We start from the raw sequence: 16,560 nt of genomic DNA on the forward strand, positions 1-16,560 counted from the left end.
CAGATGTCCTTCATAAAATTAAGGAAGTTCTTTTCTATTCTGCATTTTCTGAAGCTTTTGTTATAAATGAGCATTGAAATTGAGTGTTGAAATTGGTTTATTCCTATCTATTGATATGAAGTTTTCCTTTATTTTGTTAATATGGTTAACAACTTTAATTTTTATAAAATACACAATCAACCTTGCATTCCTTTATATATATGGCCAAATTTGATTTGCTATATTGGTAAGGACTTTTTGCTTCTATGTTTTTGAGAGATATTAATGTGTGGTTGGTTTTTTGTGGTTTTCTTGCTTGTTTGTTTGTTCATTTGCATTTTCTTTGTCTGGTTTTAGAATCAAATCAGAAAATTTTTATTTTTCTGGCCTTATAAGTTGAGAAGTGTTTCCTCCTATACTGTCTGGCAGAATTATGTAGGATTGCTATTGTTCCATAACATGTTTGATAGACTTCACCAGCAAAGCCTTTGGGAACTGGAGTTTTCTTTGTGGGAAGGTTTTTAATTATAAATTTTATTTCTTTAATAAATTTAGTGCTTTTCAGGTTAACTCTTAATTCCTGAGTCAGCACTGGTAATCTGTATCTTTTAAGGAATTTGTCCATTTCATTTTAGTTGTCAGATTTATTGCATAACATCAATCATATTAGTCTCTTACTCTTTTAATGTCTGTAGAATCTTTAGTAATCTCTCCCCTTTCATTCCTGATAATAGTGATTTGTATCTCTTCATTCTAGCTAGAGGTTTATCAGTTTTATTAATTTCATTCAAAGAATCAGTTTTTTATTTCATTGATTTTTCTCTATTTTTTAGGTGTCTAATTTTATTGATTTTTATTCTTTGTTATATGGTTACTGTCTACTTACTTTGGCTTAATTTCCTTCTTTTTTCTAACTTCCTCTGGTGGAAGCTTAGATAATAGAGTTTAGGCCTTTTCTCCACTAATAAAGGCATAGAAAACTATATGTTTCCTCAAACACCTTTTTAGCAGCATCTCACAAATTTTGATATATTGGGTTTTCATTTTCATTCAGCTCAAAATATTTTCTAATTTCCCTTGTGATTTCTTATTTGGTCCATAGATTAATTTAGAAGTATATTACTTGATTCCTAAATATTTGAGAATTTTTCAGTTATCCTTCTGTTATTGATTTCTTTTATTTTTTTATGTTTTTATATTATTTTTTTATTTTAGTGTATTATGGGAGTACAAGTGTTAAAGTTACGTATATTGCCCATGCTCCCTCCTCCCCTCTAGAGTCAGAACCTCAAGCGTGACCATCCCCCAAATGTTGCACATCTCACTCATTGTGTTTGTATATACTCATCCCCTCTTCCCCCCTCCCACCTGCCCAACACCCGATAAATGTTATTTCTATATGTCCACTGAGGTGTTGATCTGTTAATACCAATTTGCTGGTGAGTACATGTGGTGATGGTTTTTTCATTCTTGGGATACTTCACTTAGTAGAATGGGTTCCAGCTCTATCCAGGAAAATATAAGAGGTGCTATATCACCATTGTTTCTTATAGCTGAATAGTACTCCATGGTATACATGTACCACATTTTATTAATCCACTCATGAATTGATGGGCACTTGGGTTGTTTCCACAACTTTGCAATTGTGAATTGTGCTGCTGTAAACATTTGAGTGCAGGTGTCTTTTTCATAAAGTGACTTTTGATCTTTTGGGTAGATGCCCAGTAGTGGAATTGTTGGATCAAATGGTTGATCTACTTGTATCGCTTTGAGGTATCTCCATATTGCTTTCCACAGAGTTTGAACTAGTTTGCAGTCCCACCAGCAGTGTATGAGTGTTCCTATCTCTCCACTTCCATGCCAACATTTATTGTTTGGGGACTTTTTGATAAAGGCCATTCTCACTCAGCTCATGCATCATACTCTAAGATTGACCATATCCTAGGACACAAAGCATATCTCAAACAATTTAAAAAAATAGAAATCATACCATGTATCTTTTCAGATCACAAACGGAATAAAAGTAGAAATCAACCCTAACAGGAACTCTCATTGCTACACAAAGTCATGGAAACTAAACAACCTTTTGCTGAATGATCACTTCATAAATGAGGAAATCAAGATGGAAATCAAAAGATTCTTTGAACTAAATGACAAAGGAAACACAAGTTATCAAAACCTGTGGGACACAGCTAAAGCAGTCGTGAGAGGAAAGTTCATTTCCATAAATGCCTGTATCCAAAAGTCGAAAAGATCACAAATAGACAACCTAATGAATCATCTCAAAGAGCTGGAAAAAGAAGAACAGACCAACCCCAAACCCAGCAGAAGGAGTGAAATCATTAAGATCAAATCAGAACTAAACAAAATTGACAAGAGGGAAACCATACGGAAGATTAACAAAACAAAAAGTTGGTTCTTTGAAAAAATAAACAAAATTGACACACCATTGGCTAGACTAATGAAAATCAGAAATGAAAAATCTCTAATCTCCATCAGGAACAATAAAGGAGAAATTACAACAACGGATGCCACAGAGATACAAGACATAATTCATAAATACTACAAAAACCTCTATGCACACAAATTGGAAAATGTGGAGGAAACGGACAATTTCTTAGAAACACACAGCCTCCCTAGGCTCAACCAGGAAGAAATAGAGTTCCTGAACAGACCAATATCAAGTACTGAAATTGAAACAGCAATAAAAAACCTTCCTAAAAAGAAAAGTCCTGGACCAGATGGTTTCACACCCCAATTTTACCACACCTACAAAGAAGAACTGGTGCCTATCCTGCAGAAATTATTACACAACATCAAGAAGGATGGAATCCTCCCCAACACATTTTATGTTATTGATTTCTAATATCATTCTGTCATGATAAAAGCATATACTATGTATAGTTTCAGTTCTTTTAATTTGTAAGATTTATCCCTAGATCAGAAGATGGACTGTTTTGGTAAATGTTTCATGAGCATTGTAAAAGTTTATATTTTGCTGTTGTGGGTTGGAGTGTTCTAGAAATCACAATTCAGTGAGAGTGAGGCTTCAGTCTTCTTATATCCTTCTTCTATTTTTTTTTTTTTTTTTTTTTTTTTTGAGACAGAGTCTCATTTTGTTGCCCAGGCTAGAGTGAGTGCCGTGGTGTCAGCCTTGCTCACAGCAACCTCAAACTCCTGGGCTCAAGCGATCCTCCTGCCTCAGCCTTCCAAGTAGCTGGGACTACAGTCATGCGCCACCATGCCTGGCTAATTTTTTCTATATATATTAGTTGGCCAATTAATTTCTTCCTATTTATAGTAGAGACAGGGACTCGCTCTTGCTCAGGCTGTTTTAGAACTCCTGACCTTGAGCAGTCCGCCCACCTCGGCCTCCCAGAGTGCTAGGATTACAGGCGTGAGCCACCGCGCCCAGCCCCTTCTTCTATTTTTGAGGTACCCCTTCTTTCAGTAACTGTGAGAGGAATGGTCATGTCTGCAACTATTATTGTGTTTGTTTCTCCCTTCAGTTCTGTCAGTTTTTCCTTCATATATTTTGTAGGTTGGTATTATATGCATATTGTTCTATCTTCTGAATGATTTGACCCCTTGATCATAACGAAATACTCATTAGCTCTGATAACCTTTTTTGTTTTGTCTTCTACATTGTCTAATATATAAACATAACTCTATCAGCATTCCTAAGATTTCAGTTTGGATGGCATATCTTCTATCCTTTAACTTTTAAACTATTTCCTTATTTTTAGTGTGGGATTCTTATAGACAGCCTATTTTTGTAGGGGAGAGACAGAGTCTCACTCTGTTGCCCAAGCTAGAGTGCTGTGGCATCAGCCTAGCTCACTGCAACCTCAAACTCCTGGGCTCAAGCGATGCCTCAGCCTCTGGAGTAGCTGGGACTACAGGCATGTGCCACCATCCTAGATAATTTTTTTTAAATTTTTTGTAGAGACAGGGTCTCGCTATTACCCAGACTAGTCTTGAACTCTTGGCCTTAAGTGATCTTCCCACCTTAGCCTCCCAAAGTGCTAGGATTACAGGCATGAACCACTGTGCCCAGCCTGATTCTTGCTTTTTTATCTGTTTTTAATTGGAATATTTATGAAATTTACATTTAATGTAGTACTAGTATGATTGGGTTTAAATCCATCTTGCTATTTGTTTTCTGTTAACCCTTCCTTTGAATTAATTATGCTTTTGGATTCCATTTAATCTGCTCTTATGGCTCAATCATTGTCTCATTGGCTTAATCTCCGTTCTATTTGCTTATTTTAATAGTTGCGCTATGATTTATCATACACCCCTCTAACTTATTACAATATACTATTATCACATAATAGTATACCACTTCTCATATAATGGAATACCTTTTCAACAGTATTCTTCCATTGTCTCATTTTTTTAATCTCAGCTTCATTTTGGTTGAATTGTATTGGCTGTGTCTTTAAGTGCATTCACATCTTTTTACTTCAGTGTGTAAACTGCATATCTAGTGAAATTTTCATTTCTGTATTGTTTTATATTTTTATATCTACAGAAGTTCTTTTTTTGAAAATCATCCATTTCTCTCACTTCTATATTCCTGTTCTCATTTACATCCTTGAATATAGAGCATAGTTATTATAGCCCTTTTAATGTCTTTACCTGCTAATTCCATCATTTCTGTCATTTCTAGGTTTGTTTTTATTGGCTGATACTTTTCTGGTTATAGATCACATTTTCTGTTTCTTTTTTTTTTTTTTTTGAGATGGAGTCTCGCTCTGTCACCTGGGCTAGTGTGCCGTGGCATCAGCCTAGCTCACAGCAACCTTAAACTCCTGGGCTCAGCAATCCTCCTGCCTCAGCCTCCCGAGTAGCTGGGACTACAGGCATGCGCCACCATGCCGGGTTAATTTTTTCTCTATATATTAGTTGGCCAATTAATTTCTTTCTGTTTATAGTAGAGACGGGGTCTCGCTCTTGCTCAGGCTGGTTTCGAACTCCTGACCTTGAGCAATGCGCCTGCCTCGGCCTCCTAGAGTGCTAGGATTACAGGTGTGAGCCACCGTGCCTGGCCACATTTTCTGCTTCTTAGTAGTCTGGTAATTTTTTATAAATGACATATATTTATGAATTTTTCATTCTTGAGTTTTAATTTTGTTGTATCCCTTTAAAGAGTATCAAGACTTTTACCTTAAAGGCACTTGGGTTTTTTTAAAAATTTAATGTAATTTAATTTCTCTTAGAGATAGGGTCTCATTCTCTTGTCTAGACTGGAGTGCAGTGGTGCCATCATGGCTCACTGCAGCCTCCAACTCCTGGTTTCAAGTGATCCTCCCACTTCAGTCTCTTGAGTAGCTGAGACTATGGGCATGTGCCACCACGCCTGGCTAATTTTTAATATGTTTTTGTAGAGATAGCGTCAGGCTCCGTTGCCCAGGCTGGTCTCAAACTCCAGGCCTCAAGTGATCTTCCAGCCTTGCCCTCCCAAAGCATTGGGCTTATAGACATGAGCCACTGCATTCAGCCCTGAAAGGCATTTTTGTTAATTGCATATTATTAATAATTTGCTCATTCCTAGGCTTGAAATTCCCTTTCAGGCATATGTAGAGTAGCTTTTATTCTAGCGCTACTTTTCCCTTACTTTGGTGGTGTGGCCCTCCTGGGGTCATTGATGATTGATGGCCTTGTATATTCAATAATCTTTCTCCCTTCTTGCTAGCAGGAACTTGTTGAATTCTTGGTCCTATGTCAACTCTTAGAATCTTTTATTACAACTCCCTGATAACTTTCTCTCCTTAGAAGTTCTTCCTTGGTGTGGAGAAATTTTACCCTTCTCATATACAAGTTTTTATTTAGCTAAACACTCAAGGGAATTGTTTACTGAGGTTACTGCAACTCATTTGCTCCTCTCTGGAATTCTGCCCTGCTAATTCTAGCCCCCCTTGGCCTCCTTTCATTTTTTCTCTGTCTCCTCAAGTCAACAAGATTTCCAGGCTTTGTTTTGGGTTCTTCTCTCCTGTACTAGAATGGTAATTTCTTCCTGCCTAAGAGCCTGCATGATGGTAGGGCTCACCTTGTTTATTTCGCTTTTCTTGGGGATCACAGTCCTATAATGCCTGTTTCTGAAAATAGTCCTTTCCTATATTTTATACTTGTGTTCTAGTTGTTTACAGCAGGAGGCTCATTCTGGACCTGTTTACTCCTTCGTGGTCAGAAATAGAAGGTGAATCATTCTAAAATGAGTTTAATGCTAACACCTTTGCAAAATTTAGACACTTTTAAGAAATTATTTTTTCCCAATACTATTGATTCACTTTTTCTCAGTATTATTATAAATGAGCTTTTGTCCACTGTGGGAACTTTTATTTATTTTTCGATTCGAAGAGCGGATTATAAACTTTAAATCAGAAACTGATCAGAAGAAAATGATATATCATACCTAATAAATTTCATAAGTCAGGAAAATGGATTTCTTGGGAATAAAGAAATTGTCTTTTTATGGCATAGTAATTTTAAATATAAAATTATTAACATTTCATTAGAGCCATGAAAGAAAGACATACTGCTGGGTAAGAATAAAATGAACTATTTGATCCAACATTTTAAAATATAAATTCCATGATTTTTAGAGTATAGCCATGTTAAACATACTTTATATCAGGAATTAGCAACTGTCTATAAAGGGCCAAATAGTGCATATTTAGACTTTTTAGGCATACAGTTCCTGTCACAACTTCTTAATTCTGCCTTTAATGGTACATAAGTAGCCATAGATAATACATAAATGAATAAGCTGGCTGTGTTCTGAGAAAACTTTATTTATGAACAATGAAACATGAATTTCATAAAGTTTTTATGTCTCAAAATACTCTTTTGAGCCAGGCGTGGTGGCTCACACCTATAATCCTAGCACTCTGGGAGGCCAAAGTGGGAGGATTGCTTGAGGTCAGGATTTCAAGACCAGCCTGAGCAAGAGTGAGACCTTGTCTCTACTAAGCATAGAAAAATTTGAGACTCTGTCTCAAAAAAAAAAAAACTTTTGATTTTTCCCCAACTGTTTAAAAATATAAAACTATTTTTACCTTTCAGGTCATACATAAACCAGTGGCAGGTCAGATTTGGCCCATGTGATTGCTTGACAACCCTTACTCTATATGATTAAAAAGCTCTGTAGTAACTTATAAGATTGTGAGTAGACCATTATCAATTTTAAGTGATTTTTTTTTTTCTGAAAACTATTCTCTGCTCTCAAGTTAAATAGCAAAGTAAATAAGATCACACAAGTTTGAGCCTGTAGAGCTTTGAGAGGTTATATAGTGTCAAAGGTTGTGTCAGAGGTTCCTTGGACAATTAGAGAATTGGGGCTGGTGTCTAATTTACCTTACTCCCAAGTTTGTAGCTTTTCTTTTTTTTTTTTTTCATCATGAAAGGATAAATTCCTTCCTCCCTATTTTGTTTCATTATGCCTATGTTATTAATGTCCCCAAGTTAACACATATTTCTGTATCTGAATTTGGCCTGGAACTTATGAACAAAAAGTCCCCCCAACTTATATTATTAAATATTTTTTATTTCATGCTGGCCCCACTTACAAGATTGTGGAATTTTTTCTCTTTAGTTCACAATCTAGAGACTAAAGCATTCCTTACCCATGTTTCCATAAAATCTTTCTCATAACCCTAACTGCTAGTCAGTTAGAACACAAAATATATTTCACAGCATACTCTCTTTATTCCATCTGATGTGTCTCAGTGTACTGCTCAGTCTCCTCTTAGAATATGCAGCATTTATTTTCTAACATCTGTCCGAAGCAGGATTTACATGTACAACTTATGATTTTGTTTGGTGCTGTGTCCATATGGTTAATTCATTCAGAAGAATGATCATGCAGTTCATATTCTATAACCATAAATGTATTTTTCTTCCATCCTCCGTAAGATATATAATTTAAGTTATTCTTTGCCAATAGCCAAAATGCAGTGCCATGGAAGGTCTGGAAGAAAGGGCCTGGGTTTTGGTGGATGTTACTGTTGCATCATGAATGAAAAGTGATGTAGTTGCACATAGTCATATACTCAGGGAATACTTTTTGTGGTTATATGCCTTCATGATATTTTCCCAACACATTGGGACACTGTCCAGAAGAAAACCAGAAAAGCAACTTATTCCTTTCTCAATGCAGAGAGGAAAGAATCTTTGTTTTCAAATACAAAGTAAAAATAAGGATTGTTTTGGCAGATGCTATGAATTAATAGAAATTCAAAACCCAATGAAAATTTGCATTGTTATAAAGAAATTAAACATTTTAAATAATTGTTATTTCATTGTTACCATTACATAAGAACAATTAATAAATAGGTTTAAAATCAGTCCATTTTTCAAATTTGGGGGAGGGTGGTGGTTTTTTTTCTCATGAATTGTTATTTCATTGTTTTGATAATTTAGAAACTTTTCCATGAGCATTTTAGCTTATTCCTATCTTATTATATGTGTGCCCTATGTCTGGAAAATTCTTCTCCTAAATCTTTCTGTGTCTGGCTCATTCAGTTTTAACTTGAATATCATCTCCTCAGAGGTTTTTCATTGACACACTATCTAACATAGCATCTTCACCTTCCTAGTCTCTTTCTGACACCCGATTTTATTTTTCTTCAGAGCATTTATCATCATCAGAAATGAGTTTATTTATTCATTTGTCTATTTTTCTGTACTAGAATGTAAAGTCCATGAGAATAGAGATCTTTCCTGATTCTCTCTCTGTCTATAGTACTTAGAACACTGCCTTTCACATAGTAGGTCCTAAGTATATAATTTATATGTGGTTGATTGGAAGGATGAAAAATGAAAGTATGTCTAATGTATGATTTGTAGAAATAGTTGATATGCTAATATGTATTGTAAATTGTCAAGAAAGGAATACAGTGAATAACTTTACCCAAATTTATTTCACCATAGAACTACTTTTTTATCATTTAGCTGTATTAGAGTTCCACAGAAGGCATTTTTTAAATGTGATAGGGCCATTGATACATTTAACTTTTTTCATTTATTTTGTAATACTTTTAAACTTATAAATAAGTTGCAAGGATAGTACAGGTAATTTTTTTTTCTGAATCATTTGAGAGTAAATTGCTGACATTACCTCTAAATACTTTAGAGCATATTTTCTATAAATAAGACATTCTCCATATAACCAGGGTAGAATAATAAAAACAAGGAATTCAACATTGATAGATTGATACTGTCTAATATACAATCCATAAAAGTTATGCTAGTTGTTCTGGAATTCAATAGTGGAAATCCCCAGAAAAGAGGGAGCCTCAAAATCTGCATATATATTTTCTTTTCAGTTCCTTGGCTGACTCCTAGCTCCACATGTATAGAAGAAATTCCGCAAAGCCTAGAGTGTAATATAACAGCTGCAGTAGGAAGTTATCAAGCTGATATTTCTGATCAAGTTTGGAACTTAAGTTCTACCAAGTTAGGGGGGGTTTTAAACACATCAGGGTTTCCATTGAAATCTCAGAACAGTTCTGCCTTAGGAGTAAAGACCATGTCCGAGGCCTAAGGGATTTGTTTTAGGACTAAGGGCAAAACTGAAATCTACCATCCCTAACAAAGTATAAAGCGAAGTATCCACAAGTTCAAGATGATCAGCCAATATTTTTAATGCTTATTAGAATAGAAATCAACATTTTTCAAAGGAAGATAACAAAATCTAGATCATCTACAGTAAGTCATCCATATTGTCCAGTGTTCAATAAAAAATTATTAAACATGTGAAGGAAAAGAAAAAGATTACCTATAGTTAAGAGTAGCAGGAGTCAGTCCAGATGTTGGAGTCAGCAAACAATAACTTTAAATCAGCTATTTATAAATATGGTGAAGAAAGGAAAAGAGACTAATAAATTAAAATATAGAATATCTTTATAGAAGGAGGTAGAGAGTATTAAAAAAAGAAAAAAACTAGAAATTGTAGAAAATATAATAACTGAAATGAAAAGTTCGCTGGATATATTTAATAGCAGATGACAGATGGCAAAAGAAAGGGCCAATGAACTTGATGACATATCAATAGAGATTATTCTACCTAAAGAACAAAGAGAAAAAAGATTTTTAAAACGAAGATCCTCTTTTTAAAAGATCTGTTTTTAAGAAACAGATCCTCAGTGTCCAGTGGGATAACAATCAGTCAAACTTATGTATATTGGAATCCCAGAGGAGTAAGCAGTTAAACTTGTATATATTGGAATCCAAGAATAGGAAAGAGAAAATGAAGATGAGAAAAAACATTTTTTAAGAGATTAGAGCTAAAAATTTCTCAAATTTGGCAAAAACCTAAGCTCAAGCAACTCAAAGCACAAGAACAGCAACATTGACCAGTGGAACAGAACAGAGAACCCAGATATAAAACCATCCTCATATAGCTATCTAATCTTTTATAAAGCAAACAAAAATATACACTGGGGAAAAGAATCCTTATTCAATAAATGGTGCTGGGAAAACTGGATAACCACATGTAGAAGACTGAAACAGTATCCACACCTTTCACCTCTCACAAAAATCAACTCACACTGGGTAACAGACTTGAACCTTAGGTGTGAAATTATTAGAATTCTAGAGGAAAACGTTGGAAATACTCTTCTAGACATTGGCCTAGGCAAAGAATTTATAAAGAAGACCCCAAGGGCAATCACAGCATCAACAAAAATAAATAAATGAGACCTGATCAAATTATAGAGCTTCTGCACAGCCAAAGAAACTATCAAGAGAGCAAACAGACAACTTACAGAATGGGAGAAAATTTTTGCAAGCTATATATCCGATAAAGGGCTGATAACTAGAACCTGTTTAGAACTCAGGAAAATCAGCAAGGAAAAATCAAACAACCTTATCAGAAAGTGGTCAAAGGACATGAACAGAAACTTCCCAAAAGAAGACAGAATAATGGCCAACAAACATATGAAAAAATGTTCAACATCTCTAATAATCAGGGAAATGCAAATCAAAACTACAATGAAGTATCACTTATCTCCAGTGAGAATGGCTTTTATTAACAAGTCTCAAAACAATAGATGTTGGCGTGGATGTGGAGAGATAAGAACACTCATACAGTGCTAGTGGGACTGCAAACTAGTACAACCTTTGTGGAAAGCAATATGAAGATACCTTAAAGCAATACAAGTGAATCTACCATTTGATCCAGCAATCCCATTACTGGGCATCTACCCAGAAGAACAAAAGTCACTCTATGAAACAGACACCTGCACTCGAATGTTTATAGCAGCACAATTCACAATTGCAAAGATGTGGAAACAGCTGAAGTTCCCATCAATACATGAGTGGATTAATAAAATGTGGTATATGTAGACCATGGAGTACTATTCAGCTATAAGAAAAAACAGTGATATAGCACCTCTTGTATTTTCCTGGCTAGAGGTGGAACCCATTCTATTAAGTGAAGTATCCCAAGAATGGAAAAATAAGCACCACATGTACTCACCAGCAAATTGGTATTAACTGATCAACACCTAAGTGGATATATAGGAATAACATTTATCAGGAGTCGGGCAGGTGTGTGAGGGAGGGGATGGGTATATACATACATAATGAGGAGGATGGCACCAACTAGGGGATGGGCACGCTTGAAGCTCTGACTCGAGGGGGGACCGGGGGCAAGGGCAGTATATGTAACTTTAACATTTGTACGCCATAATATGCTGAATAAATAAATAAATAAAAAGGAAACTCAGTGAATTCCAAGCAGAATAAATACAAAAAGACTAAACCTAGACATAATAGTCATACTACTAAAGACCAAAGATGAAGAGAAAATCTTGAGAATAGCCAGAAAACAAGAGATATAAACACTGGATAATAATAATGACAGCTGACTTATCAGAATAATAGAAGACAAAAAACTATGGAATGGTATCTTTAAAGAGTTGTAAGAAAGAAAAAACAAACAACTTTCAAGTCAATTCTGTATCTAATGAAAATATCATTCAAAAATGATGGTAAAATAAAGATAATTTCAGATAAACAAAAACTTAGATTATTCATTATCAACAAATGTACAGTATCAGAAATACTAAGAGTTTATACAAACTCTTAGTTTGTACAAACTCTTAGTATTGTAAGCTGAAGGGCAATAATATCAGATAGAAACTCTACAGGAAGAAATTAAAACCACCAAGAGTGATAAATTTAAAAGGTTTTTCCTTCTGTTATTTTATTTAAAAGAAAGCTGGCTTTTTAAAGCAAAAGTCAAGCCATTTTATTCTGTGGTTTTATGACATATGTAGAGGTATAATATATGATCACATTAGCATAAAGGATATTAGAGTAAATGAGATTACAGTCATCCCTCTGTGTCCACGGAGAATTGGTTCCAGAAGCCCCTGTGGATGCCAAAAACATGGATGCTCAAGTTCCTTAAACAGAATATCATAGTATTTGCATATAACCTATGTATATATCTTCCTGTATGTGGTACTTTAAGTCATCTCTAGGTTACTTATAATATCTAATGCAATGTAAATGCTATATAAATAGTTGTTATATTATTTTTTGTTTTGGTTTTTGAATATTTTTGATCTGCAGTTGATTGAACCTGCAGATGTTGAACCTATGGATGCAGAACCCACAGATAAGGAAGGCCAACTGTATATCATTGCAAAGTTCTTATGCTTTCCATGGTATTTTATGTTAACTTTAGACACATTGTGATAATTTGAGGATGCATATTGTAATCCTTAGCATGTCACCGTCTCCCCCTACAAAGAGGGAGAGAACAATTAAAATAGAACAATTAAAATAAAGTATTGGTAAATATTTAACTGAAATTAAGGGATGAAAATGTGGAACAGGTGCAAAAAAAATAGCAGCAGACAACAACAGAAATAGAAAACAAACAGAAAAATGATTGTTTTGAACCAAATCATTTCAGTAATTACATTAAAAATAAATGGACTAGATTATTCAATTAAGAATCAGAGATTTTCAGACTGGATAGAAATACAAGACCCAACTCTTATCTTGTCTACATATTGCACATTTAAAATGTGGAGATTTAATTAAACATAAAAGTAATCACATTTATCTTGTTTCTATTTAACTTTTCTAGTTGTTGTCATTGTGTTTGGTGTTATAGAGAAATAAAACCAAATAATAAATATATCTCATAGTTGAACCTTAAGTGCAAGTGGCTGATAAAATATTTCTTTGGAGATACTGCTTTTAATATTTCACAGAGGTTATACCAAAGTTATACATTGTGCCTTTCAAAATTACATCTTTATAAAGGTGAAGAAGAGGTTAATGATTTCTCATTCAATTAATATCCATACACTTCTAGTAAAATAAGTCAAATGGAGACTTAGAAAATCTCAAGTGCGTCAGTGCTTGCTTGATTCTATAAGTTACTTGGTTCTTAGGTATGCCATGTGGAGGTCTTGAGTATGTGAGGTTCTATCTGTGTCTCCACCTAAGTAAGAAAGTTATTCTTTAAATAAGTTAGATGAATTATAACTGGTGAGTGATAGTGATATTAGAAATACCCAGAGGAAGGAAGATGTCCTATATATTTGAAGCTAGATTACTCTCCAGGTTAGCTCTATTTTTTTTTTTTCTTCTCTTGCAGTAAACATCACCATCTTCAAAAAATAAGTTAAGGAATGAGAGGCAACGAAGAAAGGATATTCATCTTGGAAAGATTCATCTTAAAAGAACATAATGCTAACTGCTAAAACCACCTTTGTTCTGGAGTTCTTCAGATTTAAATGGTAACCAGAATTCTATCATGTTACATTTCCACCAAGAATTTTACTTGAAAGGATTGACTTGGAAGGATTTCTTTTTAAGTTTAAATGTTTACCTTGTAAATGCCAAACTATAGATAACTGATAATTTTATAACCTTCTTAGCATAATCAGGCTTTGGTATTTAATGATTTCTCAAAGAATTACTTATTCCCCCAGTTATAAACTTCTTAGTTTAGAAACATAAGCTTATTTGAGAAAGAATATGGCATAAACTAGTATATTTATAGGTCCATCCTTTACCAAATATTTTTTTCTTTCATAGAAATAATCTAAGCAATGTAAGTAGTAGTTTCTATCACATATACAAAGGTTTTTTGGTCTTATTTTCTGAAATTTATTTATTTATTTATTTATTTATTTTTATTTTCCTTACTTGACATCTGGTATCTTGCTCTTTCCCCTTTTATATCTGACATCTTACTTTTATTTAATGTTTATTTTTTCCTTTGCCTCTTTTTCTCTCTACCTTTAAAAAAGTTATCTTGCAGAAATTGAGAGTTATAAAAGGCACAAGGATCCAAAATAGAAAAGGAGAGAGAAATTTGAAGATTGTAAAATTTTTCTTCTTGTGAAATTGCAAGGAATGTTAGATTAGAGTGGAAAGCAATTATATAAAGTCTTAAGATTCTTTATCAGTGTTCTTAAATCTTGATCTCAGGCCAAAATTATTTCAATGCATGATTTGTAAAGATTTAAATATTTGCAAATTTTTTGTCATTCCTGTGAACAATTATAACTTGTATTCATTGGATGTCTGTCTACTAATTTGATTTTGAAGGATAATCATTTGTTAGATTGAGTTACTATGTCTTGGTAGTGAATGAGTATAATTGACTAAAACTAGTTCCTTGCTGTAAAATGCCATAGATATGATAAGTCAGTCAAATACAGTATCATATACTAATCCTAATAATTCTAAGGAACATATGTCCTGTTTCAAGGTAATGATTCAAGTTGGTAAATACAACCTAGAATAAATCGTATACCAAAGAATGCTCTAATTACTTTTCCCAGTGCTAACATTAACCTTTACAAGAAAAAAATCTTCACAGTGATTTTTTTTTTTAATTCTCCAATTGTGGGTTAAACCTATCCTTGCAGCATTATTGGAACTTTTCTGTGACCTTGTCACTGACAGCCATTTAGCCACATTTATCCCCTTTTAAATGCCCAGGAAATTCTTTCTTGTTCTCAAACATTTAAAAAAATCAAAAAGTTGAGGAAACCAGCTTGCTTGCTTTCTCTCTTTCTTTTTCTCTCTCTTTCTTCCTTCCTTTCTTTCTTTCTCTCTCTCTTTCTTTCTTTTTTTCCTTTTATTTCATTGTATTTTGGGGGTTCAAATATTGTTGGGGTTACATATATTGCCCCTGCCACCCCTCCCGCCCACCATGCCAGAGCTTCAAGCGTGTCCAACCCCCAGGTGGTACGCACCACACCCATTATGTAAGTATACGCCCTTCCCACTTCCCCCCTCTCATCTCTCCACCACCTGATAAAAATTGTGGGTTTTTTTGACATTTTGGTTACATTGTATATCTTTGCCTCTCCCTAAGAAGTCTTAGAGGTATTCCCTTCCCCCCACATAATGCTCGCCACATCCCTAAGATGTGGGTCTCCCCCCCAAATTCCTGGTGAACACTACCACCATTTGAACACCATAGTTTTAATCAGTCAGTACCAATTTGATGGTGAGTAGATGTGTAGCCCATTTTCCAGATCTTGTGTTGCCTATACTTAACGGGCTTAAGCTTAACCCAGGATAGCATAAATGGTACTAGCTCACTGTTGTTTCTTAGAATTGAGTAATATTTCATTGTGAGCATATACCAAATTTTAATTATCCACTCATGAATTGACGGGCACTTGGGTTGTTTCCATGACCATGCAATAGTGAATTGTGCTGCCATAAACATCCAGGTGCAGATGTCTTTGTAATAGAATGTCTTATACACTTTTGGGTAGATGCCCAACAATGCTATTGCTGGGTCGAATGGTATTTCTATTTCTAGCTGTTTGAGGTATCTCCAAATTCTTTTCCACAAAGGTTGCACTAATTTGCAGTCCCACCAGCAGTGTAGGAGTGTTCCTGTCCCTCTGCATCCTCGCCAGCATTTGTTGTTTAGGGTTTTCTTGATACAGGCCATTCTCACTGGGGTTAGGTGGTATCTCACTGTGGTTTTGATTTGCATTTCTCTAATGATTAGAGATGTTGAGCAGTTTTTTATATGTTTGCAGGCCATTATTCTGTCTTCTTTGGAGAAGTTTCTGTTCATTTCTGTTGCCCATTTCTTCATGGGGTTGTTTGATTTCTTCTTGTTAATTCTTTTAAATTCTAGATAGATTCTTGTCATTAGACCTTTATCAGAAGTGTAGAGAGCATATCTTTTCTCCCACTCTGTGGGTTTTCTGTTTGCTCTAATGATAGTTTCCTTGGCTATGCAGAAACGTTAATTTGATCAGATCCCATTTGTTTATTTTTGATGCTGTGGCAATTGCCTTGGGGGTCTTTTTCAAAAATTCTTTGCCTAGACCAGTGTCTGATAGGGTTTTCCCAACATCTTCTTCTAGGATTCTTAAGGTTGCATGCCTTAGGTTTAAGTCTGTTATCTATCTTGAGTGAATTTTTGTGAGAGGTAAGAGGTAGGGATCCTGATTCGCTCTTCTGCATGTAGCTAACCAGTTTTCTCAGCACTATTTATTGAAGAGAGATTCTTTTCCCCATTGTATATTTTTGTCTGCTTTATAAAAGATTAGGTTACCATATACTGATGGTTTCATC

General features: G+C 34.6%; 1 protein-coding gene across 6 annotated transcripts in view; it reads left to right on the top strand.

Annotated features, from left to right (window-relative positions):
- Nucleotides 1–16,560, top strand: part of PEAK1 (pseudopodium enriched atypical kinase 1) — a 285,583-nt gene that overhangs the window by 126,129 nt on the left and 142,894 nt on the right. For 5 of the 6 annotated variants that reach the window (XR_012919812.1, XM_020286098.2, XM_020286100.2 and 2 more), the window contains one exon: nucleotides 13,601–13,742. The exons of the other annotated variant lie outside the window; for it this stretch is intronic. The gene's annotated coding sequence lies outside the window, so the exon portion shown is untranslated. The remainder of the gene's footprint in view (nucleotides 1–13,600; nucleotides 13,743–16,560) is intronic. 6 annotated transcript variants of the gene reach the window in all.

Source organism: Microcebus murinus, chromosome 6 (assembly GCF_040939455.1).
Source record: "Microcebus murinus isolate Inina chromosome 6, M.murinus_Inina_mat1.0, whole genome shotgun sequence".
Classification (NCBI taxonomy): domain Eukaryota; kingdom Metazoa; phylum Chordata; class Mammalia; order Primates; family Cheirogaleidae; genus Microcebus; species Microcebus murinus.